Consider the following 24,973-nt stretch of genomic DNA (forward strand, 5'->3'; position numbering starts at 1 on the left):
TTGAGTGCACCTGTCATTTTCTCAGTCTCTGTGTATGCATGGAGCAAGATATAGGCTCATGGATTTAAGAATGAGAGGATATCATGAGACAGCAATCTCCACCTACGGCCATACTACCTTGACAGCGCCCGATCCCGTCAGATCTCGGAAGCTAAGCAGGGTGAGGCTTGATTAGTACTGGGTTGGGAGACTGCCTGGGAATACCAGGTGCTGTAGGGGTTTTTATATTTCGCTTCCCTAATGAAAATATACATGGCATTCCTCGCAGCAAATGAAAATGTTTCATTTCTTGCTACTTTTTTCCCGCAGTGGCAAAGAAATCTATCGTTTTTTCCTCTGAAAGTTCAACACAATGCAACCTTCCAAAATAGAATTCTGACATCAAGAATTCCGTCTATAGTACATTTGAGTGCACCTGTCATTTTCTCAGTCTCTGTGTATGCATGGAGCAAGATATAGGCTCATGGATTTAAGAATGAGAGGATATCATGAGACAGCAATCTCCACCTACGGCCATACTACCTTGAAAGCGCCCGATCCCGTCAGATCTCGGAAGCTAAGCAGGGTGAGGCTTGATTAGTACTGGGTTGGGAGACTGCCTGGGAATACCAGGTGCTGTGGGTGTTTTTATTTTTTGCTTCCCTAATGAAAATATACATGGCATTCCTTGCAGCAAATGAAAATGTTTCATTGTTTACTACTTTTTTCCCGCAGTGGCAAAGAAATATATCGTTTTTTCCTCAGAAAGTTCAACACAATGCAACCTTCCAAAATAGAATTCTGACATCAAGAATTCCGTCTATAGTACATTTGAGTGCACCTGTCATTTTCTCAGTCTCTGTGTATGCATGGAGCAAGATATAGGCTCATGGATTTAAGAATGAGAGGATATCATGAGACAGCAATCTCCACCTACGGCCATACTACCTTGACAGCGCCCGATCCCGTCAGATCTCGGAAGCTAAGCAGGGTGAGGCTTGATTAGTACTGGGTTGGGAGACTGCCTGGGAATACCAGGTGCTGTAGGGGTTTTTATTTTTCGCTTCCCTAATGAAAATATACATGGCATTCCTCGCTGCAAATGAAAATGTTTCAATTCTTGCTACTTTTTTCCCGCAGTGGCAAAGAAATATATCGTTTTTTCCTCTGAAAGTTCAACACAATGCAACCTTCCAAAATAGAATTCTGACATCAAGAATTCCGTCTATAGTACATTTGAGTGCACCTGTCATTTTCTCAGTCTCTGTGTATGCATGGAGCAAGATATAGGCTCATGGATTTAAGAATGAGAGGATATCATGAGACAGCAATCTCCACCTACGGCCATACTACCTTGACAGCGCCCGATCCCGTCAGATCTCGGAAGCTAAGCAGGGTGAGGCTTGATTAGTACTGGGTTGGGAGACTGCCTGGGAATACCAGGTGCTGTAGGGGTTTTTATTTTTCGCTTCCCTAATGAAAATATACATGGCATTCCTCGCAGCAAATGAAAATGTTTCATTTCTTGCTACTTTTTTCCCGCAGTGGCAAAGAAATCTATCGTTTTTTCCTCTGAAAGTTCAACACAATGCAACCTTCCAAAATAGAATTCTGACATCAAGAATTCCGTCTATAGTACATTTGAGTGCACCTGTCATTTTCTCAGTCTCTGTGTATGCATGGAGCAAGATATAGGCTCATGGATTTAAGAATGAGAGGATATCATGAGACAGCAATCTCCACCTACGGCCATACTACCTTGACAGCGCCCGATCCCGTCAGATCTCGGAAGCTAAGCAGGGTGAGGCTTGATTAGTACTGGGTTGGGAGACTGCCTGGGAATACCAGGTGCTGTGGGTGTTTTTATTTTTTGCTTCCCTAATGAAAATATACATGGCATTCCTTGCAGCAAATGAAAATGTTTCATTTTTTACTACTTTTTTCCCGCAGTGGCAAAGAAATATATCGTTTTTTCCTCAGAAAGTTCAACACAATGCAACCTTCCAAAATAGAATTCTGACATCAAGAATTCCGTCTATAGTACATTTGAGTGCACCTGTCATTTTCTCAGTCTCTGTGTATGCATGGAGCAAGATATAGGCTCATGGATTTAAGAATGAGAGGATATCATGAGACAGCAATCTCCACCTACGGCCATACTACCTTGACAGCGCCCGATCCCGTCAGATCTCGGAAGTTAAGCAGGGTGAGGCTTGATTAGTACTGGATTTGGAGACTGCCTGGGAATACCAGGTGCTGTAGGGGTTTTTATTTTTCGCTTCCCTAATGAAAATATACATGGCATTCCTCGCAGCAAATGAAAATGTTTCATTTCTTGCTACTTTTTTCCCGCAGTGTCAAAGAAATCTATCGTTTTTTCCTCTGAAAGTTCAACACAATGCAACCTTCCAAAATAGAATTCTGACATCAAGAATTCCGTCTATAGTACATTTGAGTGCACCTGTCATTTTCTCAGTCTCTGTGTATGCATGGAGCAAGATATAGGCTCATGGATTTAAGAATGAGAGGATATCATGAGACAGCAATCTCCACCTACGGCCATACTACCTTGAAAGCGCCCGATCCCGTCAGATCTCGGAAGCTAAGCAGGGTGAGGCTTGATTAGTACTGGGTTGGGAGACTGCCTGGGAATACCAGGTGCTGTGGGTGTTTTTATTTTTTGCTTCCCTAATGAAAATATACATGGCATTCCTTGCAGCAAATGAAAATGTTTCATTTTTTACTACTTTTTTCCCGCAGTGGCAAAGAAATATATCGTTTTTTCCTCAGAAAGTTCAACACAATGCAACCTTCCAAAATAGAATTCTGACATCAAGAATTCCGTCTATAGTACATTTGAGTGCACCTGTCATTTTCTCAGTCTCTGTGTATGCATGGAGCAAGATATAGGCTCATGGATTTAAGAATGAGAGGATATCATGAGACAGCAATCTCCACCTACGGCCATACTACCTTGACAGCGCCCGATCCCGTCAGATCTCGGAAGCTAAGCAGGGTGAGGCTTGATTAGTACTGGGTTGGGAGACTGCCTGGGAATACCAGGTGCTGTAGGGGTTTTTATATTTCGCTTCCCTAATGAAAATATACATGGCATTCCTCGCAGCAAATGAAAATGTTTCATTTCTTGCTACTTTTTTCCCGCAGTGGCAAAGAAATCTATCGTTTTTTCCTCTGAAAGTTCAACACAATGCAACCTTCCAAAATAGAATTCTGACATCAAGAATTCCGTCTATAGTACATTTGAGTGCACCTGTCATTTTCTCAGTCTCTGTGTATGCATGGAGCAAGATATAGGCTCATGGATTTAAGAATGAGAGGATATCATGAGACAGCAATCTCCACCTACGGCCATACTACCTTGAAAGCGCCCGATCCCGTCAGATCTCGGAAGCTAAGCAGGGTGAGGCTTGATTAGTACTGGGTTGGGAGACTGCCTGGGAATACCAGGTGCTGTGGGTGTTTTTATTTTTTGCTTCCCTAATGAAAATATACATGGCATTCCTTGCAGCAAATGAAAATGTTTCATTTTTTACTACTTTTTTCCCGCAGTGGCAAAGAAATATATCGTTTTTTCCTCTGAAAGTTCAACACAATGCAACCTTCCAAAATAGAATTCTGACATCAAGAATTCCGTCTATAGTACATTTGAGTGCACCTGTCATTTTCTCAGTCTCTGTGTATGCATGGAGCAAGATATAGGCTCATGGATTTAAGAATGAGAGGATATCATGAGACAGCAATCTCCACCTACGGCCATACTACCTTGAAAGCGCCCGATCCCGTCAGATCTCGGAAGCTAAGCAGGGTGAGGCTTGATTAGTACTGGGTTGGGAGACTGCCTGGGAATACCAGGTGCTGTAGGGGTTTTTATTTTTCGCTTCCCTAATGAAAATATACATGGCATTCCTCGCAGCAAATGAAAATGTTTCATTTCTTGCTACTTTTTTCCCGGAGTGGCAAAGAAATATATTGTTTTTTCCTCTGAAAGTTCAACACAATGCAACCTTCCAAAATAGAATTCTGACATCAAGAATTCCGTCTATAGTATATTTGAGTGCACCTGTCATTTTCTCAGTCTCTGATTTAATTTCTCCATTTAAGGTAATTCTTCAAGAATGTATTTTTTTAACGGTCACAATAATACACTTATGCCTCCCATGTCATTTAGAAATATATCATACAGGCCTCAGAACACTCAGCATGTTATATGGTGAGCTTGTGGCTCACAGAGTTGGGGTGTGCAGTGTTCAAGCTGATACTTGGAAGAGATAGTGAGTTCAAATCCAAACAGGAGGAGGTTGAATATAGGCACCTCTGAAATTTTTTACTACTTTTTTCCCGCAGTGGCAAAGAAATCTATCGTTTTTTCCTTTGAAAGTTCAACACAATGCAACCTTCCAAAATAGAATTCTGACATCAAGAATTCCGTCTATAGTACATTTGAGTGCACCTGTCATTTTCTCAGTCTCTGTGTATGCATGGAGCAAGATATAGGCTCATGGATTTAAGAATGAGAGGATATCATGAGACAGCAATCTCCACCTACGGCCATACTACCTTGACAGCGCCCGATCCCGTCAGATCTCGGAAGCTAAGCAGGGTGAGGCTTGATTAGTACTGGGTTGGGAGACTGCCTGGGAATACCAGGTGCTGTAGGGGTTTTTATTTTTCGCTTCCCTAATGAAAATATACATGGCATTCCTCGCAGCAAATGAAAATGTTTCATTTCTTGCTACTTTTTTCCCGCAGTGGCAAAGAAATCTATCGTTTTTTCCTCTGAAAGTTCAACACAATGCAACCTTCCAAAATAGAATTCTGACATCAAGAATTCCGTCTATAGTACATTTGAGTGCACCTGTCATTTTCTCAGTCTCTGTGTATGCATGGAGCAAGATATAGGCTCATGGATTTAAGAATGAGAGGATATCATGAGACAGCAATCTCCACCTACGGCCATACTACCTTGAAAGCGCCCGATCCCGTCAGATCTCGGAAGCTAAGCAGGGTGAGGCTTGATTAGTACTGGGTTGGGAGACTGCCTGGGAATACCAGGTGCTGTGGGTGTTTTTATTTTTTGCTTCCCTAATGAAAATATACATGGCATTCCTTGCAGCAAATGAAAATGTTTCATTTTTTACTACTTTTTTCCCGCAGTGGCAAAGAAATATATCGTTTTTTCCTCTGAAAGTTCAACACAATGCAACCTTCCAAAATAGAATTCTGACATCAAGAATTCCGTCTATAGTACATTTGAGTGCACCTGTCATTTTCTCAGTCTCTGTGTATGCATGGAGCAAGATATAGGCTCATGGATTTAAGAATGAGAGGATATCATGAGACAGCAATCTCCACCTACGGCCATACTACCTTGAAAGCGCCCGATCCCGTCAGATCTCGGAAGCTAAGCAGGGTGAGGCTTGATTAGTACTGGGTTGGGAGACTGCCTGGGAATACCAGGTGCTGTAGGGGTTTTTATTTTTCGCTTCCCTAATGAAAATATACATGGCATTCCTCGCAGCAAATGAAAATGTTTCATTTCTTGCTACTTTTTTCCCGGAGTGGCAAAGAAATATATTGTTTTTTCCTCTGAAAGTTCAACACAATGCAACCTTCCAAAATAGAATTCTGACATCAAGAATTCCGTCTATAGTATATTTGAGTGCACCTGTCATTTTCTCAGTCTCTGATTTAATTTCTCCATTTAAGGTAATTCTTCAAGAATGTATTTTTTTAACGGTCACAATAATACACTTATGCCTCCCATGTCATTTAGAAATATATCATACAGGCCTCAGAACACTCAGCATGTTATATGGTGAGCTTGTGGCTCACAGAGTTGGGGTGTGCAGTGTTCAAGCTGATACTTGGAAGAGATAGTGAGTTCAAATCCAAACAGGAGGAGGTTGAATATAGGCACCTCTGAAATTTTTTACTACTTTTTTCCCGCAGTGGCAAAGAAATCTATCGTTTTTTCCTTTGAAAGTTCAACACAATGCAACCTTCCAAAATAGAATTCTGACATCAAGAATTCCGTCTATAGTACATTTGAGTGCACCTGTCATTTTCTCAGTCTCTGTGTATGCATGGAGCAAGATATAGGCTCATGGATTTAAGAATGAGAGGATATCATGAGACAGCAATCTCCACCTACGGCCATACTACCTTGACAGCGCCCGATCCCGTCAGATCTCGGAAGCTAAGCAGGGTGAGGCTTGATTAGTACTGGGTTGGGAGACTGCCTGGGAATACCAGGTGCTGTAGGGGTTTTTATTTTTCGCTTCCCTAATGAAAATATACATGGCATTCCTCGCAGCAAATGAAAATGTTTCATTTCTTGCTACTTTTTTCCCGCAGTGGCAAAGAAATCTATCGTTTTTTCCTCTGAAAGTTCAACACAATGCAACCTTCCAAAATAGAATTCTGACATCAAGAATTCCGTCTATAGTACATTTGAGTGCACCTGTCATTTTCTCAGTCTCTGTGTATGCATGGAGCAAGATATAGGCTCATGGATTTAAGAATGAGAGGATATCATGAGACAGCAATCTCCACCTACGGCCATACTACCTTGAAAGCGCCCGATCCCGTCAGATCTCGGAAGCTAAGCAGGGTGAGGCTTGATTAGTACTGGGTTGGGAGACTGCCTGGGAATACCAGGTGCTGTGGGTGTTTTTATTTTTTGCTTCCCTAATGAAAATATACATGGCATTCCTTGCAGCAAATGAAAATGTTTCATTTTTTACTACTTTTTTCCCGCAGTGGCAAAGAAATATATCGTTTTTTCCTCAGAAAGTTCAACACAATGCAACCTTCCAAAATAGAATTCTGACATCAAGAATTCCGTCTATAGTACATTTGAGTGCACCTGTCATTTTCTCAGTCTCTGTGTATGCATGGAGCAAGATATAGGCTCATGGATTTAAGAATGAGAGGATATCATGAGACAGCAATCTCCACCTACGGCCATACTACCTTGAAAGCGCCCGATCCCGTCAGATCTCGGAAGCTAAGCAGGGTGAGGCTTGATTAGTCCTGGGTTGGGAGACTGCCTGGGAATACCAGGTGCTGTAGGGGTTTTTATTTTTCGCTTCCCTAATGAAAATATACATGGCATTCCTCGCAGCAAATGAAAATGTTTCATTTCTTGCTACTTTTTTCCCGGAGTGGCAAAGAAATATATTGTTTTTTCCTCTGAAAGTTCAACACAATGCAACCTTCCAAAATAGAATTCTGACATCAAGAATTCCGTCTATAGTATATTTGAGTGCACCTGTCATTTTCTCAGTCTCTGATTTAATTTCTCCATTTAAGGTAATTCTTCAAGAATGTATTTTTTTAACGGTCACAATAATACACTTATGCCTCCCATGTCATTTAGAAATATATCATACAGGCCTCAGAACACTCAGCATGTTATATGGTGAGCTTGTGGCTCACAGAGTTGGGGTGTGCAGTGTTCAAGCTGATACTTGGAAGAGATAGTGAGTTCAAATCCAAACAGGAGGAGGTTGAATATAGGCACCTCTGAAATTTTTTACTACTTTTTTCCCGCAGTGGCAAAGAAATCTATCGTTTTTTCCTTTGAAAGTTCAACACAATGCAACCTTCCAAAATAGAATTCTGACATCAAGAATTCCGTCTATAGTACATTTGAGTGCACCTGTCATTTTCTCAGTCTCTGTGTATGCATGGAGCAAGATATAGGCTCATGGATTTAAGAATGAGAGGATATCATGAGACAGCAATCTCCACCTACGGCCATACTACCTTGACAGCGCCCGATCCCGTCAGATCTCGGAAGCTAAGCAGGGTGAGGCTTGATTAGGACTGGGTTGGGAGACTGCCTGGGAATACCAGGTGCTGTAGGGGTTTTTATTTTTCGCTTCCCTAATGAAAATATACATGGCATTCCTCGCAGCAAATGAAAATGTTTCATTTCTTGCTACTTTTTTCCCGCAGTGGCAAAGAAATCTATCGTTTTTTCCTCTGAAAGTTCAACACAATGCAACCTTCCAAAATAGAATTCTGACATCAAGAATTCCGTCTATAGTACATTTGAGTGCACCTGTCATTTTCTCAGTCTCTGTGTATGCATGGAGCAAGATATAGGCTCATGGATTTAAGAATGAGAGGATATCATGAGACAGCAATCTCCACCTACGGCCATACTACCTTGAAAGCGCCCGATCCCGTCAGATCTCGGAAGCTAAGCAGGGTGAGGCTTGATTAGTACTGGGTTGGGAGACTGCCTGGGAATACCAGGTGCTGTGGGTGTTTTTATTTTTTGCTTCCCTAATGAAAATATACATGGCATTCCTTGCAGCAAATGAAAATGTTTCATTTTTTACTACTTTTTTCCCGCAGTGGCAAAGAAATATATCGTTTTTTCCTCAGAAAGTTCAACACAATGCAACCTTCCAAAATAGAATTCTGACATCAAGAATTCCGTCTATAGTACATTTGAGTGCACCTGTCATTTTCTCAGTCTCTGTGTATGCATGGAGCAAGATATAGGCTCATGGATTTAAGAATGAGAGGATATCATGAGACAGCAATCTCCACCTACGGCCATACTACCTTGAAAGCGCCCGATCCCGTCAGATCTCGGAAGCTAAGCAGGGTGAGGCTTGATTAGTCCTGGGTTGGGAGACTGCCTGGGAATACCAGGTGCTGTAGGGGTTTTTATTTTTCGCTTCCCTAATGAAAATATACATGGCATTCCTCGCAGCAAATGAAAATGTTTCATTTCTTGCTACTTTTTTCCCGGAGTGGCAAAGAAATATATTGTTTTTTCCTCTGAAAGTTCAACACAATGCAACCTTCCAAAATAGAATTCTGACATCAAGAATTCCGTCTATAGTATATTTGAGTGCACCTGTCATTTTCTCAGTCTCTGATTTAATTTCTCCATTTAAGGTAATTCTTCAAGAATGTATTTTTTTAACGGTCACAATAATACACTTATGCCTCCCATGTCATTTAGAAATATATCATACAGGCCTCAGAACACTCAGCATGTTATATGGTGAGCTTGTGGCTCACAGAGTTGGGGTGTGCAGTGTTCAAGCTGATACTTGGAAGAGATAGTGAGTTCAAATCCAAACAGGAGGAGGTTGAATATAGGCACCTCTGAAATTTTTTACTACTTTTTTCCCGCAGTGGCAAAGAAATCTATCGTTTTTTCCTTTGAAAGTTCAACACAATGCAACCTTCCAAAATAGAATTCTGACATCAAGAATTCCGTCTATAGTACATTTGAGTGCACCTGTCATTTTCTCAGTCTCTGTGTATGCATGGAGCAAGATATAGGCTCATGGATTTAAGAATGAGAGGATATCATGAGACAGCAATCTCCACCTACGGCCATACTACCTTGACAGCGCCCGATCCCGTCAGATCTCGGAAGCTAAGCAGGGTGAGGCTTGATTAGTACTGGGTTGGGAGACTGCCTGGGAATACCAGGTGCTGTAGGGGTTTTTATTTTTCGCTTCCCTAATGAAAATATACATGGCATTCCTCGCAACAAATGAAAATGTTTCATTTCTTGCTACTTTTTTCCCGCAGTGGCAAAGAAATCTATCGTTTTTTCCTCTGAAAGTTCAACACAATGCAACCTTCCAAAATAGAATTCTGACATCAAGAATTCCGTCTATAGTACATTTGAGTGCACCTGTCATTTTCTCAGTCTCTGTGTATGCATGGAGCAAGATATAGGCTCATGGATTTAAGAATGAGAGGATATCATGAGACAGCAATCTCCACCTACGGCCATACTACCTTGAAAGCGCCCGATCCCGTCAGATCTCGGAAGCTAAGCAGGGTGAGGCTTGATTAGTACTGGGTTGGGAGACTGCCTGGGAATACCAGGTGCTGTGGGTGTTTTTATTTTTTGCTTCCCTAATGAAAATATACATGGCATTCCTTGCAGCAAATGAAAATGTTTCATTTTTTACTACTTTTTTCCCGCAGTGGCAAAGAAATATATCGTTTTTTCCTCAGAAAGTTCAACACAATGCAACCTTCCAAAATAGAATTCTGACATCAAGAATTCCGTCTATAGTACATTTGAGTGCACCTGTCATTTTCTCAGTCTCTGTGTATGCATGGAGCAAGATATAGGCTCATGGATTTAAGAATGAGAGGATATCATGAGACAGCAATCTCCACCTACGGCCATACTACCTTGAAAGCGCCCGATCCCGTCAGATCTCGGAAGCTAAGCAGGGTGAGGCTTGATTAGTCCTGGGTTGGGAGACTGCCTGGGAATACCAGGTGCTGTAGGGGTTTTTATTTTTCGCTTCCCTAATGAAAATATACATGGCATTCCTCGCAGCAAATGAAAATGTTTCATTTCTTGCTACTTTTTTCCCGGAGTGGCAAAGAAATATATTGTTTTTTCCTCTGAAAGTTCAACACAATGCAACCTTCCAAAATAGAATTCTGACATCAAGAATTCCGTCTATAGTATATTTGAGTGCACCTGTCATTTTCTCAGTCTCTGATTTAATTTCTCCATTTAAGGTAATTCTTCAAGAATGTATTTTTTTAACGGTCACAATAATACACTTATGCCTCCCATGTCATTTAGAAATATATCATACAGGCCTCAGAACACTCAGCATGTTATATGGTGAGCTTGTGGCTCACAGAGTTGGGGTGTGCAGTGTTCAAGCTGATACTTGGAAGAGATAGTGAGTTCAAATCCAAACAGGAGGAGGTTGAATATAGGCACCTCTGAAATTTTTTACTACTTTTTTCCCGCAGTGGCAAAGAAATCTATCGTTTTTTCCTTTGAAAGTTCAACACAATGCAACCTTCCAAAATAGAATTCTGACATCAAGAATTCCGTCTATAGTACATTTGAGTGCACCTGTCATTTTCTCAGTCTCTGTGTATGCATGGAGCAAGATATAGGCTCATGGATTTAAGAATGAGAGGATATCATGAGACAGCAATCTCCACCTACGGCCATACTACCTTGACAGCGCCCGATCCCGTCAGATCTCGGAAGCTAAGCAGGGTGAGGCTTGATTAGGACTGGGTTGGGAGACTGCCTGGGAATACCAGGTGCTGTAGGGGTTTTTATTTTTCGCTTCCCTAATGAAAATATACATGGCATTCCTCGCAGCAAATGAAAATGTTTCATTTCTTGCTACTTTTTTCCCGCAGTGGCAAAGAAATCTATCGTTTTTTCCTCTGAAAGTTCAACACAATGCAACCTTCCAAAATAGAATTCTGACATCAAGAATTCCGTCTATAGTACATTTGAGTGCACCTGTCATTTTCTCAGTCTCTGTGTATGCATGGAGCAAGATATAGGCTCATGGATTTAAGAATGAGAGGATATCATGAGACAGCAATCTCCACCTACGGCCATACTACCTTGAAAGCGCCCGATCCCGTCAGATCTCGGAAGCTAAGCAGGGTGAGGCTTGATTAGTACTGGGTTGGGAGACTGCCTGGGAATACCAGGTGCTGTGGGTGTTTTTATTTTTTGCTTCCCTAATGAAAATATACATGGCATTCCTTGCAGCAAATGAAAATGTTTCATTTTTTACTACTTTTTTCCCGCAGTGGCAAAGAAATATATCGTTTTTTCCTCAGAAAGTTCAACACAATGCAACCTTCCAAAATAGAATTCTGACATCAAGAATTCCGTCTATAGTACATTTGAGTGCACCTGTCATTTTCTCAGTCTCTGTGTATGCATGGAGCAAGATATAGGCTCATGGATTTAAGAATGAGAGGATATCATGAGACAGCAATCTCCACCTACGGCCATACTACCTTGAAAGCGCCCGATCCCGTCAGATCTCGGAAGCTAAGCAGGGTGAGGCTTGATTAGTCCTGGGTTGGGAGACTGCCTGGGAATACCAGGTGCTGTAGGGGTTTTTATTTTTCGCTTCCCTAATGAAAATATACATGGCATTCCTCGCAGCAAATGAAAATGTTTCATTTCTTGCTACTTTTTTCCCGGAGTGGCAAAGAAATATATTGTTTTTTCCTCTGAAAGTTCAACACAATGCAACCTTCCAAAATAGAATTCTGACATCAAGAATTCCGTCTATAGTATATTTGAGTGCACCTGTCATTTTCTCAGTCTCTGATTTAATTTCTCCATTTAAGGTAATTCTTCAAGAATGTATTTTTTTAACGGTCACAATAATACACTTATGCCTCCCATGTCATTTAGAAATATATCATACAGGCCTCAGAACACTCAGCATGTTATATGGTGAGCTTGTGGCTCACAGAGTTGGGGTGTGCAGTGTTCAAGCTGATACTTGGAAGAGATAGTGAGTTCAAATCCAAACAGGAGGAGGTTGAATATAGGCACCTCTGAAATTTTTTACTACTTTTTTCCCGCAGTGGCAAAGAAATCTATCGTTTTTTCCTCTGAAAGTTCAACACAATGCAACCTTCCAAAATAGAATTCTGACATCAAGAATTCCGTCTATAGTACATTTGAGTGCACCTGTCATTTTCTCAGTCTCTGTGTATGCATGGAGCAAGATATAGGCTCATGGATTTAAGAATGAGAGGATATCATGAGACAGCAATCTCCACCTACGGCCATACTACCTTGACAGCGCCCGATCCCGTCAGATCTCGGAAGCTAAGCAGGGTGAGGCTTGATTAGTACTGGGTTGGGAGACTGCCTGGGAATACCAGGTGCTGTAGGGGTTTTTATTTTTCGCTTCCCTAATGAAAATATACATGGCATTCCTCGCAACAAATGAAAATGTTTCATTTCTTGCTACTTTTTTCCCGCAGTGGCAAAGAAATCTATCGTTTTTTCCTCTGAAAGTTCAACACAATGCAACCTTCCAAAATAGAATTCTGACATCAAGAATTCCGTCTATAGTACATTTGAGTGCACCTGTCATTTTCTCAGTCTCTGTGTATGCATGGAGCAAGATATAGGCTCATGGATTTAAGAATGAGAGGATATCATGAGACAGCAATCTCCACCTACGGCCATACTACCTTGAAAGCGCCCGATCCCGTCAGATCTCGGAAGCTAAGCAGGGTGAGGCTTGATTAGTACTGGGTTGGGAGACTGCCTGGGAATACCAGGTGCTGTGGGTGTTTTTATTTTTTGCTTCCCTAATGAAAATATACATGGCATTCCTTGCAGCAAATGAAAATGTTTCATTTTTTACTACTTTTTTCCCGCAGTGGCAAAGAAATATATCGTTTTTTCCTCAGAAAGTTCAACACAATGCAACCTTCCAAAATAGAATTCTGACATCAAGAATTCCGTCTATAGTACATTTGAGTGCACCTGTCATTTTCTCAGTCTCTGTGTATGCATGGAGCAAGATATAGGCTCATGGATTTAAGAATGAGAGGATATCATGAGACAGCAATCTCCACCTACGGCCATACTACCTTGAAAGCGCCCGATCCCGTCAGATCTCGGAAGCTAAGCAGGGTGAGGCTTGATTAGTCCTGGGTTGGGAGACTGCCTGGGAATACCAGGTGCTGTAGGGGTTTTTATTTTTCGCTTCCCTAATGAAAATATACATGGCATTCCTCGCAGCAAATGAAAATGTTTCATTTCTTGCTACTTTTTTCCCGGAGTGGCAAAGAAATATATTGTTTTTTCCTCTGAAAGTTCAACACAATGCAACCTTCCAAAATAGAATTCTGACATCAAGAATTCCGTCTATAGTATATTTGAGTGCACCTGTCATTTTCTCAGTCTCTGATTTAATTTCTCCATTTAAGGTAATTCTTCAAGAATGTATTTTTTTAACGGTCACAATAATACACTTATGCCTCCCATGTCATTTAGAAATATATCATACAGGCCTCAGAACACTCAGCATGTTATATGGTGAGCTTGTGGCTCACAGAGTTGGGGTGTGCAGTGTTCAAGCTGATACTTGGAAGAGATAGTGAGTTCAAATCCAAACAGGAGGAGGTTGAATATAGGCACCTCTGAAATTTTTTACTACTTTTTTCCCGCAGTGGCAAAGAAATCTATCGTTTTTTCCTTTGAAAGTTCAACACAATGCAACCTTCCAAAATAGAATTCTGACATCAAGAATTCCGTCTATAGTACATTTGAGTGCACCTGTCATTTTCTCAGTCTCTGTGTATGCATGGAGCAAGATATAGGCTCATGGATTTAAGAATGAGAGGATATCATGAGACAGCAATCTCCACCTACGGCCATACTACCTTGACAGCGCCCGATCCCGTCAGATCTCGGAAGCTAAGCAGGGTGAGGCTTGATTAGGACTGGGTTGGGAGACTGCCTGGGAATACCAGGTGCTGTAGGGGTTTTTATTTTTCGCTTCCCTAATGAAAATATACATGGCATTCCTCGCAGCAAATGAAAATGTTTCATTTCTTGCTACTTTTTTCCCGCAGTGGCAAAGAAATCTATCGTTTTTTCCTCTGAAAGTTCAACACAATGCAACCTTCCAAAATAGAATTCTGACATCAAGAATTCCGTCTATAGTACATTTGAGTGCACCTGTCATTTTCTCAGTCTCTGTGTATGCATGGAGCAAGATATAGGCTCATGGATTTAAGAATGAGAGGATATCATGAGACAGCAATCTCCACCTACGGCCATACTACCTTGAAAGCGCCCGATCCCGTCAGATCTCGGAAGCTAAGCAGGGTGAGGCTTGATTAGTACTGGGTTGGGAGACTGCCTGGGAATACCAGGTGCTGTGGGTGTTTTTATTTTTTGCTTCCCTAATGAAAATATACATGGCATTCCTTGCAGCAAATGAAAATGTTTCATTTTTTACTACTTTTTTCCCGCAGTGGCAAAGAAATATATCGTTTTTTCCTCAGAAAGTTCAACACAATGCAACCTTCCAAAATAGAATTCTGACATCAAGAATTCCGTCTATAGTACATTTGAGTGCACCTGTCATTTTCTCAGTCTCTGTGTATGCATGGAGCAAGATATAGGCTCATGGATTTAAGAATGAGAGGATATCATGAGACAGCAATCTCCACCTACGGCCATACTACCTTGAAAGCGCCCGATCCCGTCAGATCTCGGAAGCTAAGCAGGGTGAGGCTTGATTAGTCCTGGGTTGGGAGACTGCCTGGGAATACCAGGTGCTGTAGGGGTTTTTATTTTTCGCTTCCCTAATGAAAATATACATGGCATTCCTCGCAGCAAATGAAAATGTTTCATTTCTTGCTACTTTTTTCCCGGAGTGGCAAAGAAATATATTGTTTTTTCCTCTGAAAGTTCAACACAATGCAACCTTCCAAAATAGAATTCTGACATCAAGAATTCCGTCTATAGTATATTTGAGTGCACCTGTCATTTTCTCAGTCTCTGATTTAATTTCTCCATTTAAGGTAATTCTTCAAGAATGTATTTTTTTAACGGTCACAATAATACACTTATGCCTCCCATGTCATTTAGAAATATATCATACAGGCCTCAGAACACTCAGCATGTTATATGGTGAGCTTGTGGCTCACAGAGTTGGGGTGTGCAGTGTTCAAGCTGATACTTGGAAGAGATAGTGAGTTCAAATCCAAACAGGAGGAGGTTGAATATAGGCACCTCTGAAATTTTTTACTACTTTTTTCCCGCAGTGGCAAAGAAATCTATCGTTTTTTCCTCTGAAAGTTCAACACAATGCAACCTTCCAAAATAGAATTCTGACATCAAGAATTCCGTCTATAGTACATTTGAGTGCACCTGTCATTTTCTCAGTCTCTGTGTATGCATGGAGCAAGATATAGGCTCATGGATTTAAGAATGAGAGGATATCATGAGACAGCAATCTCCACCTACGGCCATACTACCTTGACAGCGCCCGATCCCGTCAGATCTCGGAAGCTAAGCAGGGTGAGGCTTGATTAGTACTGGGTTGGGAGACTGCCTGGGAATACCAGGTGCTGTAGGGGTTTTTATTTTTCGCTTCCCTAATGAAAATATACATGGCATTCCTCGCAGCAAATGAAAATGTTTCAATTCTTGCTACTTTTTTCCCGCAGTGGCAAAGAAATATATCGTTTTTTCCTCTGAAAGTTCAACACAATGCAACCTTCCAAAATAGAATTCTGACATCAAGAATTCCGTCTATAGTACATTTGAGTGCACCTGTCATTTTCTCAGTCTCTGTGTATGCATGGAGCAAGATATAGGCTCATGGATTTAAGAATGAGAGGATATCATGAGACAGCAATCTCCACCTACGGCCATACTACCTTGACAGCGCCCGATCCCGTCAGATCTCGGAAGCTAAGCAGGGTGAGGCTTGATTAGTACTGGGTTGGGAGACTGCCTGGGAATACCAGGTGCTGTAGGGGTTTTTATTTTTCGCTTCCCTAATGAAAATATACATGGCATTCCTCGCAGCAAATGAAAATGTTTCATTTCTTGCTACTTTTTTCCCGCAGTGGCAAAGAAATCTATCGTTTTTTCCTCTGAAAGTTCAACACAATGCAACCTTCCAAAATAGAATTCTGACATCAAGAATTCCGTCTATAGTACATTTGAGTGCACCTGTCATTTTCTCAGTCTCTGTGTATGCATGGAGCAAGATATAGGCTCATGGATTTAAGAATGAGAGGATATCATGAGACAGCAATCTCCACCTACGGCCATACTACCTTGACAGCGCCCGATCCCGTCAGATCTCGGAAGCTAAGCAGGGTGAGGCTTGATTAGTACTGGGTTGGGAGACTGCCTGGGAATACCAGGTGCTGTGGGTGTTTTTATTTTTTGCTTCCCTAATGAAAATATACATGGCATTCCTTGCAGCAAATGAAAATGTTTCATTTTTTACTACTTTTTTCCCGCAGTGGCAAAGAAATATATCGTTTTTTCCTCAGAAAGTTCAACACAATGCAACCTTCCAAAATAGAATTCTGACATCAAGAATTCCGTCTATAGTACATTTGAGTGCACCTGTCATTTTCTCAGTCTCTGTGTATGCATGGAGCAAGATATAGGCTCATGGATTTAAGAATGAGAGGATATCATGAGACAGCAATCTCCACCTACGGCCATACTACCTTGAAAGCGCCCGATCCCGTCAGATCTCGGAAGCTAAGCAGGGTGAGGCTTGATTAGTACTGGGTTGGGAGACTGCCTGGGAATACCAGGTGCTGTGGGTGTTTTTATTTTTTGCTTCCCTAATGAAAATATACATGGCATTCCTTGCAGCAAATGAAAATGTTTCATTTTTTACTACTTTTTTCCCGCAGTGGCAAAGAAATATATCGTTTTTTCCTCAGAAAGTTCAACACAATGCAACCTTCCAAAATAGAATTCTGACATCAAGAATTCCGTCTATAGTACATTTGAGTGCACCTGTCATTTTCTCAGTCTCTGTGTATGCATGGAGCAAGATATAGGCTCATGGATTTAAGAATGAGAGGATATCATGAGACAGCAATCTCCACCTACGGCCATACTACCTTGACAGCGCCCGATCCCGTCAGATCTCGGAAGCTAAGCAGGGTGAGGCTTGATTAGTACTGGGTTGGGAGACTGCCTGGGAATACCAGGTGCTGTAGGGGTTTTTATTTTTCGCTTCCCTAATGAAAATATACATGGCATTCCTCGCAACAAATGAAAATGTTTCATTTCTTGCTACTTTTTTCCCGCAGTGGCAAAGAAATCTATCGTTTTTTCCTCTGAAAGTTCAACACAATGCAACCTTCCAAAATAGAATTCTGACATCAAGAATTCCGTCTATAGTATATTTGAGTGCACCTGTCATTTTCTCAGTCTCTGATTTAATTTCTCCATTTAAGGTAATTCTTCAAGAATGTATTTTTTTAACGGTCACAATAATACACTTATGCCTCCCATGTCATTTAGAAATATATCATACAGGCCTCAGAACACTCAGCATGTTATATGGTGAGCTTGTGGCTCACAGAGTTGGGGTGTGCAGTGTTCAAGCTGATACTTGGAAGAGATAGTGAGTTCAAATCCAAACAGGAGGAGGTTGAATATAGGCACCTCTGAAATTTTTTACTACTTTTTTCCCGCAGTGGCAAAGAAATCTATCGTTTTTTCCTCTGAAAGTTCAACACAATGCAACCTTCCAAAATAGAATTCTGACATCAAGAATTCCGTCTATAGTACATTTGAGTGCACCTGTCATTTTCTCAGTCTCTGTGTATGCATGGAGCAAGATATAGGCTCATGGATTTAAGAATGAGAGGATATCATGAGACAGCAATCTCCACCTACGGCCATACTACCTTGACAGCGCCCGATCCCGTCAGATCTCGGAAGCTAAGCAGGGTGAGGCTTGATTAGTACTGGGTTGGGAGACTGCCTGGGAATACCAGGTGCTGTAGGGGTTTTTATTTTTCGCTTCCCTAATGAAAATATACATGGCATTCCTCGCAACAAATGAAAATGTTTCATTTCTTGCTACTTTTTTCCCGCAGTGGCAAAGAAATCTATCGTTTTTTCCTCTGAAAGTTCAACACAATGCAACCTTCCAAAATAGAATTCTGACATCAAGAATTCCGTCTATAGTACATTTGAGTGCACCTGTCATTTTCTCAGTCTCTGTGTATGCATGGAGCAAGATATAGGCTCATGGATTTAAGAATGAGAGGATATCATGAGACAGCAATCTCCACCTACGGCCATACTACCTTGAAAGCGCCCGATCCCGTCAGATCTCGGAAGCTAAGCAGGGTGAGGCTTGATTAGTACTGGGTTGGGAGACTGCCTGGGAATACCAGGTGCTGTGGGTGTTTTTATTTTTTGCTTCCCTAATGAAAATATACATGGCATTCCTTGCAGCAAATGAAAATGTTTCATTTTTTACTACTTTTTTCCCGCAGTGGCAAAGAAATATATCGTTTTTTCCTCAGAAAGTTCAACACAATGCAACCTTCCAAAATAGAATTCTGACATCAAGAATTCCGTCTATAGTACATTTGAGTGCACCTGTCATTTTCTCAGTCTCTGTGTATGCATGGAGCAAGATATAGGCTCATGGATTTAAGAATGAGAGGATATCATGAGACAGCAATCTCCACCTACGGCCATACTACCTTGAAAGCGCCCGATCCCGTCAGATCTCGGAAGCTAAGCAGGGTGAGGCTTGATTAGTCCTGGGTTGGGAGACTGCCTGGGAATACCAGGTGCTGTAGGGGTTTTTATTTTTCGCTTCCCTAATGAAAATATACATGGCATTCCTCGCAGCAAATGAAAATGTTTCATTTCTTGCTACTTTTTTCCCGGAGTGGCAAAGAAATATATTGTTTTTTCCTCTGAAAGTTCAACACAATGCAACCTTCCAAAATAGAATTCTGACATCAAGAATTCCGTCTATAGTATATTTGAGTGCACCTGTCATTTTCTCAGTCTCTGATTTAATTTCTCCATTTAAGGTAATTCTTCAAGAATGTATTTTTTTAACGGTCACAATAATACACTTATGCCTCCCATGTCATTTAGAAATATATCATACAGGCCTCAGAACACTCAGCATGTTATATGGTGAGCTTGTGGCTCACAGAGTTGGGGTGTGCAGTGTTCAAGCTGATACTTGGAAGAGATAGTGAGTTCAAATCCAAACAGGAGGAGGTTGAATATAGGCACCTCTGAAATTTTTTACTACTTTTTTCCCGCAGTGGCAAAGAAATCTATCGTTTTTTCCTTTGAAAGTTCAACACAATGCAACCTTCCAAAATAGAATTCTGACATCAAGAATTCCGTCTATAGTACATTTGAGTGCACCTGTCATTTTCTCAGTCTCTGTGTATGCATGGAGCAAGATATAGGCTCATGGATTTAAGAATGAGAGGATATCATGAGACAGCAATCTCCACCTACGGCCATACTACCTTGACAGCGCCCGATCCCGTCAGATCTCGGAAGCTAAGCAGGGTGAGGCTTGATTAGGACTGGGTTGGGAGACTGCCTGGGAATACCAGGTGCTGTAGGGGTTTTTATTTTTCGCTTCCCTAATGAAAATATACATGGCATTCCTCGCAGCAAATGAAAATGTTTCATTTCTTGCTACTTTTTTCCCGCAGTGGCAAAGAAATCTATCGTTTTTTCCTCTGAAAGTTCAACACAATGCAACCTTCCAAAATAGAATTCTGACATCAAGAATTCCGTCTATAGTACATTTGAGTGCACCTGTCATTTTCTCAGTCTCTGTGTATGCATGGAGCAAGATATAGGCTCATGGATTTAAGAATGAGAGGATATCATGAGACAGCAATCTCCACCTACGGCCATACTACCTTGAAAGCGCCCGATCCCGTCAGATCTCGGAAGCTAAGCAGGGTGAGGCTTGATTAGTACTGGGTTGGGAGACTGCCTGGGAATACCAGGTGCTGTGGGTGTTTTTATTTTTTGCTTCCCTAATGAAAATATACATGGCATTCCTTGCAGCAAATGAAAATGTTTCATTTTTTACTACTTTTTTCCCGCAGTGGCAAAGAAATATATCGTTTTTTCCTCAGAAAGTTCAACACAATGCAACCTTCCAAAATAGAATTCTGACATCAAGAATTCCGTCTATAGTACATTTGAGTGCACCTGTCATTTTCTCAGTCTCTGTGTATGCATGGAGCAAGATATAGGCTCATGGATTTAAGAATGAGAGGATATCATGAGACAGCAATCTCCACCTACGGCCATACTACCTTGAAAGCGCCCGATCCCGTCAGATCTCGGAAGCTAAGCAGGGTGAGGCTTGATTAGTCCTGGGTTGGGAGACTGCCTGGGAATACCAGGTGCTGTAGGGGTTTTTATTTTTCGCTTCCCTAATGAAAATATACATGGCATTCCTCGCAGCAAATGAAAATGTTTCATTTCTTGCTACTTTTTTCCCGGAGTGGCAAAGAAATATATTGTTTTTTCCTCTGAAAGTTCAACACAATGCAACCTTCCAAAATAGAATTCTGACATCAAGAATTCCGTCTATAGTATATTTGAGTGCACCTGTCATTTTCTCAGTCTCTGATTTAATTTCTCCATTTAAGGTAATTCTTCAAGAATGTATTTTTTTAACGGTCACAATAATACACTTATGCCTCCCATGTCATTTAGAAATATATCATACAGGCCTCAGAACACTCAGCATGTTATATGGTGAGCTTGTGGCTCACAGAGTTGGGGTGTGCAGTGTTCAAGCTGATACTTGGAAGAGATAGTGAGTTCAAATCCAAACAGGAGGAGGTTGAATATAGGCACCTCTGAAATTTTTTACTACTTTTTTCCCGCAGTGGCAAAGAAATCTATCGTTTTTTCCTCTGAAAGTTCAACACAATGCAACCTTCCAAAATAGAATTCTGACATCAAGAATTCCGTCTATAGTACATTTGAGTGCACCTGTCATTTTCTCAGTCTCTGTGTATGCATGGAGCAAGATATAGGCTCATGGATTTAAGAATGAGAGGATATCATGAGACAGCAATCTCCACCTACGGCCATACTACCTTGACAGCGCCCGATCCCGTCAGATCTCGGAAGCTAAGCAGGGTGAGGCTTGATTAGTACTGGGTTGGGAGACTGCCTGGGAATACCAGGTGCTGTAGGGGTTTTTATTTTTCGCTTCCCTAATGAAAATATACATGGCATTCCTCGCAGCAAATGAAAATGTTTCAATTCTTGCTACTTTTTTCCCGCAGTGGCAAAGAAATATATCGTTTTTTCCTCTGAAAGTTCAACACAATGCAACCTTCCAAAATAGAATTCTGACATCAAGAATTCCGTCTATAGTACATTTGAGTGCACCTGTCATTTTCTCAGTCTCTGTGTATGCATGGAGCAAGATATAGGCTCATGGATTTAAGAATGAGAGGATATCATGAGACAGCAATCTCCACCTACGGCCATACTACCTTGACAGCGCCCGATCCCGTCAGATCTCGGAAGCTAAGCAGGGTGAGGCTTGATTAGTACTGGGTTGGGAGACTGCCTGGGAATACCAGGTGCTGTAGGGGTTTTTATTTTTCGCTTCCCTAATGAAAATATACATGGCATTCCTCGCAGCAAATGAAAATGTTTCATTTCTTGCTACTTTTTTCCCGCAGTGGCAAAGAAATCTATCGTTTTTTCCTCTGAAAGTTCAACACAATGCAACCTTCCAAAATAGAATTCTGACATCAAGAATTCCGTCTATAGTACATTTGAGTGCACCTGTCATTTTCTCAGTCTCTGTGTATGCATGGAGCAAGATATAGGCTCATGGATTTAAGAATGAGAGGATATCATGAGACAGCAATCTCCACCTACGGCCATACTACCTTGACAGCGCCCGATCCCGTCAGATCTCGGAAGCTAAGCAGGGTGAGGCTTGATTAGTACTGGGTTGGGAGACTGCCTGGGAATACCAGGTGCTGTGGGTGTTTTTATTTTTTGCTTCCCTAATGAAAATATACATGGCATTCCTTGCAGCAAATGAAAATGTTTCATTTTTTACTACTTTTTTCCCGCAGTGGCAAAGAAATATATCGTTTTTTCCTCAGAAAGTTCAACACAATGCAACCTTCCAAAATAGAATTCTGACATCAAGAATTCCGTCTATAGTACATTTGAGTGCACCTGTCATTTTCTCAGTCTCTGTGTATGCATGGAGCAAGATATAGGCTCATGGATTTAAGAATGAGAGGATATCATGAGACAGCAATCTCCACCTACGGCCATACTACCTTGAAAGCGCCCGATCCCGTCAGATCTCGGAAGCTAAGCAGGGTGAGGCTTGATTAGTACTGGGTTGGGAGACTGCCTGGGAATACCAGGTGCTGTGGGTGTTTTTATTTTTTGCTTCCCTAATGAAAATATACATGGCATTCCTTGCAGCAAATGAAAATGTTTCATTTTTTACTACTTTTTTCCCGCAGTGGCAAAGAAATATATCGTTTTTTCCTCAGAAAGTTCAACACAATGCAACCTTCCAAAATAGAATTCTGACATCAAGAATTCCGTCTATAGTACATTTGAGTGCACCTGTCATTTTCTCAGTCTCTGTGTATGCATGGAGCAAGATATAGGCTCATGGATTTAAGAATGAGAGGATATCATGAGACAGCAATCTCCACCTACGGCCATACTACCTTGACAGCGCCCGATCCCGTCAGATCTCGGAAGCTAAGCAGGGTGAGGCTTGATTAGTACTGGGTTGGGAGACTGCCTGGGAATACCAGGTGCTGTAGGGGTTTTTATTTTTCGCTTCCCTAATGAAAATATACATGGCATTCCTCGCAACAAATGAAAATGTTTCATTTCTTGCTACTTTTTTCCCGCAGTGGCAAAGAAATCTATCGTTTTTTCCTCTGAAAGTTCAACACAATGCAACCTTCCAAAATAGAATTCTGACATCAAGAATTCCGTCTATAGTATATTTGAGTGCACCTGTCATTTTCTCAGTCTCTGATTTAATTTCTCCATTTAAGGTAATTCTTCAAGAATGTATTTTTTTAACGGTCACAATAATACACTTATGCCTCCCATGTCATTTAGAAATATATCATACAGGCCTCAGAACACTCAGCATGTTATATGGTGAGCTTGTGGCTCACAGAGTTGGGGTGTGCAGTGTTCAAGCTGATACTTGGAAGAGATAGTGAGTTCAAATCCAAACAGGAGGAGGTTGAATATAGGCACCTCTGAAATTTTTTACTACTTTTTTCCCGCAGTGGCAAAGAAATCTATCGTTTTTTCCTCTGAAAGTTCAACACAATGCAACCTTCCAAAATAGAATTCTGACATCAAGAATTCCGTCTATAGTACATTTGAGTGCACCTGTCATTTTCTCAGTCTCTGTGTATGCATGGAGCAAGATATAGGCTCATGGATTTAAGAATGAGAGGATATCATGAGACAGCAATCTCCACCTACGGCCATACTACCTTGACAGCGCCCGATCCCGTCAGATCTCGGAAGCTAAGCAGGGTGAGGCTTGATTAGTACTGGGTTGGGAGACTGCCTGGGAATACCAGGTGCTGTAGGGGTTTTTATTTTTCGCTTCCCTAATGAAAATATACATGGCATTCCTCGCAGCAAATGAAAATGTTTCAATTCTTGCTACTTTTTTCCCGCAGTGGCAAAGAAATATATCGTTTTTTCCTCTGAAAGTTCAACACAATGCAACCTTCCAAAATAGAATTCTGACATCAAGAATTCCGTCTATAGTACATTTGAGTGCACCTGTCATTTTCTCAGTCTCTGTGTATGCATGGAGCAAGATATAGGCTCATGGATTTAAGAATGAGAGGATATCATGAGACAGCAATCTCCACCTACGGCCATACTACCTTGACAGCGCCCGATCCCGTCAGATCTCGGAAGCTAAGCAGGGTGAGGCTTGATTAGTACTGGGTTGGGAGACTGCCTGGGAATACCAGGTGCTGTAGGGGTTTTTATTTTTCGCTTCCCTAATGAAAATATACATGGCATTCCTCGCAGCAAATGAAAATGTTTCATTTCTTGCTACTTTTTTCCCGCAGTGGCAAAGAAATCTATCGTTTTTTCCTCTGAAAGTTCAACACAATGCAACCTTCCAAAATAGAATTCTGACATCAAGAATTCCGTCTATAGTACATTTGAGTGCACCTGTCATTTTCTCAGTCTCTGTGTATGCATGGAGCAAGATATAGGCTCATGGATTTAAGAATGAGAGGATATCATGAGACAGCAATCTCCACCTACGGCCATACTACCTTGACAGCGCCCGATCCCGTCAGATCTCGGAAGCTAAGCAGGGTGAGGCTTGATTAGTACTGGGTTGGGAGACTGCCTGGGAATACCAGGTGCTGTGGGTGTTTTTATTTTTTGCTTCCCTAATGAAAATATACATGGCATTCCTTGCAGCAAATGAAAATGTTTCATTTTTTACTACTTTTTTCCCGCAGTGGCAAAGAAATATATCGTTTTTTCCTCAGAAAGTTCAACACAATGCAACCTTCCAAAATAGAATTCTGACATCAAGAATTCCGTCTATAGTACATTTGAGTGCACCTGTCATTTTCTCAGTCTCTGTGTATGCATGGA

The 24,973-nt window shown here is 41.3% G+C and overlaps 46 non-coding genes and 4 pseudogenes across 46 annotated transcripts; all 50 read left to right on the plus strand.

The window, feature by feature from the left end:
• Positions 1–100: 100 nt before the first annotated feature.
• Positions 101–219, plus strand: LOC142482932 (5S ribosomal RNA). Its single transcript, XR_012797130.1, has one exon. It is a non-coding gene; the product is annotated as a 5S ribosomal RNA (ribosomal RNA).
• Positions 220–505: 286 nt separating this feature from the next.
• Positions 506–624, plus strand: LOC142482056 (5S ribosomal RNA). The gene has a single exon (XR_012796305.1). It is a non-coding gene; the product is annotated as a 5S ribosomal RNA (ribosomal RNA).
• Positions 625–910: 286 nt separating this feature from the next.
• On the plus strand, positions 911–1,029 carry LOC142482933 (5S ribosomal RNA). Its single transcript, XR_012797131.1, has one exon. It is a non-coding gene; the product is annotated as a 5S ribosomal RNA (ribosomal RNA).
• Positions 1,030–1,315: 286 nt separating this feature from the next.
• LOC142482935 (5S ribosomal RNA) lies at positions 1,316–1,434 on the plus strand. The gene has a single exon (XR_012797133.1). It is a non-coding gene; the product is annotated as a 5S ribosomal RNA (ribosomal RNA).
• Positions 1,435–1,720: 286 nt separating this feature from the next.
• Positions 1,721–1,839, plus strand: LOC142482868 (5S ribosomal RNA). Its single transcript, XR_012797067.1, has one exon. It is a non-coding gene; the product is annotated as a 5S ribosomal RNA (ribosomal RNA).
• A 286-nt stretch (positions 1,840–2,125) lies between these two features.
• Positions 2,126–2,244, plus strand: LOC142482444 (5S ribosomal RNA). Its single transcript, XR_012796681.1, has one exon. It is a non-coding gene; the product is annotated as a 5S ribosomal RNA (ribosomal RNA).
• Positions 2,245–2,530: 286 nt separating this feature from the next.
• Positions 2,531–2,649, plus strand: LOC142482170 (5S ribosomal RNA). The gene has a single exon (XR_012796417.1). It is a non-coding gene; the product is annotated as a 5S ribosomal RNA (ribosomal RNA).
• Positions 2,650–2,935: 286 nt separating this feature from the next.
• Positions 2,936–3,054, plus strand: LOC142482936 (5S ribosomal RNA). The gene has a single exon (XR_012797134.1). It is a non-coding gene; the product is annotated as a 5S ribosomal RNA (ribosomal RNA).
• A 286-nt stretch (positions 3,055–3,340) lies between these two features.
• LOC142482286 (5S ribosomal RNA) lies at positions 3,341–3,459 on the plus strand. The gene has a single exon (XR_012796528.1). It is a non-coding gene; the product is annotated as a 5S ribosomal RNA (ribosomal RNA).
• Positions 3,460–3,745: 286 nt separating this feature from the next.
• On the plus strand, positions 3,746–3,864 carry LOC142482677 (5S ribosomal RNA). The gene has a single exon (XR_012796883.1). It is a non-coding gene; the product is annotated as a 5S ribosomal RNA (ribosomal RNA).
• Positions 3,865–4,540: 676 nt separating this feature from the next.
• LOC142482937 (5S ribosomal RNA) lies at positions 4,541–4,659 on the plus strand. The gene has a single exon (XR_012797135.1). It is a non-coding gene; the product is annotated as a 5S ribosomal RNA (ribosomal RNA).
• A 286-nt stretch (positions 4,660–4,945) lies between these two features.
• LOC142482402 (5S ribosomal RNA) lies at positions 4,946–5,064 on the plus strand. Its single transcript, XR_012796639.1, has one exon. It is a non-coding gene; the product is annotated as a 5S ribosomal RNA (ribosomal RNA).
• Positions 5,065–5,350: 286 nt separating this feature from the next.
• On the plus strand, positions 5,351–5,469 carry LOC142482678 (5S ribosomal RNA). The gene has a single exon (XR_012796884.1). It is a non-coding gene; the product is annotated as a 5S ribosomal RNA (ribosomal RNA).
• A 676-nt stretch (positions 5,470–6,145) lies between these two features.
• Positions 6,146–6,264, plus strand: LOC142482938 (5S ribosomal RNA). Its single transcript, XR_012797136.1, has one exon. It is a non-coding gene; the product is annotated as a 5S ribosomal RNA (ribosomal RNA).
• Positions 6,265–6,550: 286 nt separating this feature from the next.
• Positions 6,551–6,669, plus strand: LOC142482508 (5S ribosomal RNA). The gene has a single exon (XR_012796720.1). It is a non-coding gene; the product is annotated as a 5S ribosomal RNA (ribosomal RNA).
• Positions 6,670–6,955: 286 nt separating this feature from the next.
• Positions 6,956–7,074, plus strand: LOC142482377 (5S ribosomal RNA). The gene has a single exon (XR_012796616.1). It is a non-coding gene; the product is annotated as a 5S ribosomal RNA (ribosomal RNA).
• Positions 7,075–7,750: 676 nt separating this feature from the next.
• Positions 7,751–7,869, plus strand: LOC142482492 (5S ribosomal RNA; annotated as a pseudogene).
• Positions 7,870–8,155: 286 nt separating this feature from the next.
• Positions 8,156–8,274, plus strand: LOC142482520 (5S ribosomal RNA). The gene has a single exon (XR_012796731.1). It is a non-coding gene; the product is annotated as a 5S ribosomal RNA (ribosomal RNA).
• Positions 8,275–8,560: 286 nt separating this feature from the next.
• On the plus strand, positions 8,561–8,679 carry LOC142482378 (5S ribosomal RNA). The gene has a single exon (XR_012796617.1). It is a non-coding gene; the product is annotated as a 5S ribosomal RNA (ribosomal RNA).
• A 676-nt stretch (positions 8,680–9,355) lies between these two features.
• LOC142482939 (5S ribosomal RNA) lies at positions 9,356–9,474 on the plus strand. The gene has a single exon (XR_012797137.1). It is a non-coding gene; the product is annotated as a 5S ribosomal RNA (ribosomal RNA).
• Positions 9,475–9,760: 286 nt separating this feature from the next.
• Positions 9,761–9,879, plus strand: LOC142482531 (5S ribosomal RNA). The gene has a single exon (XR_012796742.1). It is a non-coding gene; the product is annotated as a 5S ribosomal RNA (ribosomal RNA).
• Positions 9,880–10,165: 286 nt separating this feature from the next.
• On the plus strand, positions 10,166–10,284 carry LOC142482379 (5S ribosomal RNA). The gene has a single exon (XR_012796618.1). It is a non-coding gene; the product is annotated as a 5S ribosomal RNA (ribosomal RNA).
• A 676-nt stretch (positions 10,285–10,960) lies between these two features.
• On the plus strand, positions 10,961–11,079 carry LOC142482493 (5S ribosomal RNA; annotated as a pseudogene).
• A 286-nt stretch (positions 11,080–11,365) lies between these two features.
• Positions 11,366–11,484, plus strand: LOC142482543 (5S ribosomal RNA). Its single transcript, XR_012796753.1, has one exon. It is a non-coding gene; the product is annotated as a 5S ribosomal RNA (ribosomal RNA).
• A 286-nt stretch (positions 11,485–11,770) lies between these two features.
• LOC142482380 (5S ribosomal RNA) lies at positions 11,771–11,889 on the plus strand. The gene has a single exon (XR_012796619.1). It is a non-coding gene; the product is annotated as a 5S ribosomal RNA (ribosomal RNA).
• Positions 11,890–12,565: 676 nt separating this feature from the next.
• On the plus strand, positions 12,566–12,684 carry LOC142482940 (5S ribosomal RNA). The gene has a single exon (XR_012797138.1). It is a non-coding gene; the product is annotated as a 5S ribosomal RNA (ribosomal RNA).
• Positions 12,685–12,970: 286 nt separating this feature from the next.
• On the plus strand, positions 12,971–13,089 carry LOC142482556 (5S ribosomal RNA). The gene has a single exon (XR_012796765.1). It is a non-coding gene; the product is annotated as a 5S ribosomal RNA (ribosomal RNA).
• Positions 13,090–13,375: 286 nt separating this feature from the next.
• Positions 13,376–13,494, plus strand: LOC142482381 (5S ribosomal RNA). The gene has a single exon (XR_012796620.1). It is a non-coding gene; the product is annotated as a 5S ribosomal RNA (ribosomal RNA).
• Positions 13,495–14,170: 676 nt separating this feature from the next.
• On the plus strand, positions 14,171–14,289 carry LOC142482494 (5S ribosomal RNA; annotated as a pseudogene).
• Positions 14,290–14,575: 286 nt separating this feature from the next.
• On the plus strand, positions 14,576–14,694 carry LOC142482567 (5S ribosomal RNA). Its single transcript, XR_012796776.1, has one exon. It is a non-coding gene; the product is annotated as a 5S ribosomal RNA (ribosomal RNA).
• A 286-nt stretch (positions 14,695–14,980) lies between these two features.
• Positions 14,981–15,099, plus strand: LOC142482382 (5S ribosomal RNA). The gene has a single exon (XR_012796621.1). It is a non-coding gene; the product is annotated as a 5S ribosomal RNA (ribosomal RNA).
• Positions 15,100–15,775: 676 nt separating this feature from the next.
• Positions 15,776–15,894, plus strand: LOC142482941 (5S ribosomal RNA). The gene has a single exon (XR_012797139.1). It is a non-coding gene; the product is annotated as a 5S ribosomal RNA (ribosomal RNA).
• Positions 15,895–16,180: 286 nt separating this feature from the next.
• LOC142482942 (5S ribosomal RNA) lies at positions 16,181–16,299 on the plus strand. The gene has a single exon (XR_012797140.1). It is a non-coding gene; the product is annotated as a 5S ribosomal RNA (ribosomal RNA).
• Positions 16,300–16,585: 286 nt separating this feature from the next.
• On the plus strand, positions 16,586–16,704 carry LOC142482869 (5S ribosomal RNA). The gene has a single exon (XR_012797068.1). It is a non-coding gene; the product is annotated as a 5S ribosomal RNA (ribosomal RNA).
• Positions 16,705–16,990: 286 nt separating this feature from the next.
• LOC142482578 (5S ribosomal RNA) lies at positions 16,991–17,109 on the plus strand. Its single transcript, XR_012796787.1, has one exon. It is a non-coding gene; the product is annotated as a 5S ribosomal RNA (ribosomal RNA).
• Positions 17,110–17,395: 286 nt separating this feature from the next.
• LOC142482943 (5S ribosomal RNA) lies at positions 17,396–17,514 on the plus strand. The gene has a single exon (XR_012797141.1). It is a non-coding gene; the product is annotated as a 5S ribosomal RNA (ribosomal RNA).
• Positions 17,515–18,190: 676 nt separating this feature from the next.
• Positions 18,191–18,309, plus strand: LOC142482944 (5S ribosomal RNA). Its single transcript, XR_012797142.1, has one exon. It is a non-coding gene; the product is annotated as a 5S ribosomal RNA (ribosomal RNA).
• A 286-nt stretch (positions 18,310–18,595) lies between these two features.
• LOC142482590 (5S ribosomal RNA) lies at positions 18,596–18,714 on the plus strand. The gene has a single exon (XR_012796798.1). It is a non-coding gene; the product is annotated as a 5S ribosomal RNA (ribosomal RNA).
• A 286-nt stretch (positions 18,715–19,000) lies between these two features.
• LOC142482384 (5S ribosomal RNA) lies at positions 19,001–19,119 on the plus strand. Its single transcript, XR_012796623.1, has one exon. It is a non-coding gene; the product is annotated as a 5S ribosomal RNA (ribosomal RNA).
• A 676-nt stretch (positions 19,120–19,795) lies between these two features.
• On the plus strand, positions 19,796–19,914 carry LOC142482495 (5S ribosomal RNA; annotated as a pseudogene).
• Positions 19,915–20,200: 286 nt separating this feature from the next.
• LOC142482601 (5S ribosomal RNA) lies at positions 20,201–20,319 on the plus strand. Its single transcript, XR_012796809.1, has one exon. It is a non-coding gene; the product is annotated as a 5S ribosomal RNA (ribosomal RNA).
• Positions 20,320–20,605: 286 nt separating this feature from the next.
• Positions 20,606–20,724, plus strand: LOC142482386 (5S ribosomal RNA). Its single transcript, XR_012796624.1, has one exon. It is a non-coding gene; the product is annotated as a 5S ribosomal RNA (ribosomal RNA).
• A 676-nt stretch (positions 20,725–21,400) lies between these two features.
• Positions 21,401–21,519, plus strand: LOC142482946 (5S ribosomal RNA). The gene has a single exon (XR_012797144.1). It is a non-coding gene; the product is annotated as a 5S ribosomal RNA (ribosomal RNA).
• Positions 21,520–21,805: 286 nt separating this feature from the next.
• On the plus strand, positions 21,806–21,924 carry LOC142482947 (5S ribosomal RNA). The gene has a single exon (XR_012797145.1). It is a non-coding gene; the product is annotated as a 5S ribosomal RNA (ribosomal RNA).
• A 286-nt stretch (positions 21,925–22,210) lies between these two features.
• Positions 22,211–22,329, plus strand: LOC142482870 (5S ribosomal RNA). The gene has a single exon (XR_012797069.1). It is a non-coding gene; the product is annotated as a 5S ribosomal RNA (ribosomal RNA).
• Positions 22,330–22,615: 286 nt separating this feature from the next.
• LOC142482612 (5S ribosomal RNA) lies at positions 22,616–22,734 on the plus strand. The gene has a single exon (XR_012796820.1). It is a non-coding gene; the product is annotated as a 5S ribosomal RNA (ribosomal RNA).
• A 286-nt stretch (positions 22,735–23,020) lies between these two features.
• On the plus strand, positions 23,021–23,139 carry LOC142482948 (5S ribosomal RNA). The gene has a single exon (XR_012797146.1). It is a non-coding gene; the product is annotated as a 5S ribosomal RNA (ribosomal RNA).
• A 676-nt stretch (positions 23,140–23,815) lies between these two features.
• On the plus strand, positions 23,816–23,934 carry LOC142482949 (5S ribosomal RNA). The gene has a single exon (XR_012797147.1). It is a non-coding gene; the product is annotated as a 5S ribosomal RNA (ribosomal RNA).
• A 286-nt stretch (positions 23,935–24,220) lies between these two features.
• LOC142482950 (5S ribosomal RNA) lies at positions 24,221–24,339 on the plus strand. Its single transcript, XR_012797148.1, has one exon. It is a non-coding gene; the product is annotated as a 5S ribosomal RNA (ribosomal RNA).
• Positions 24,340–24,625: 286 nt separating this feature from the next.
• On the plus strand, positions 24,626–24,744 carry LOC142482871 (5S ribosomal RNA). The gene has a single exon (XR_012797070.1). It is a non-coding gene; the product is annotated as a 5S ribosomal RNA (ribosomal RNA).
• Positions 24,745–24,973: the final 229 nt, after the last annotated feature.

This window comes from Ascaphus truei, unplaced genomic scaffold, assembly GCF_040206685.1.
Source record: "Ascaphus truei isolate aAscTru1 unplaced genomic scaffold, aAscTru1.hap1 HAP1_SCAFFOLD_282, whole genome shotgun sequence".
Taxonomy (NCBI): Eukaryota; Metazoa; Chordata; class Amphibia; order Anura; family Ascaphidae; genus Ascaphus; species Ascaphus truei.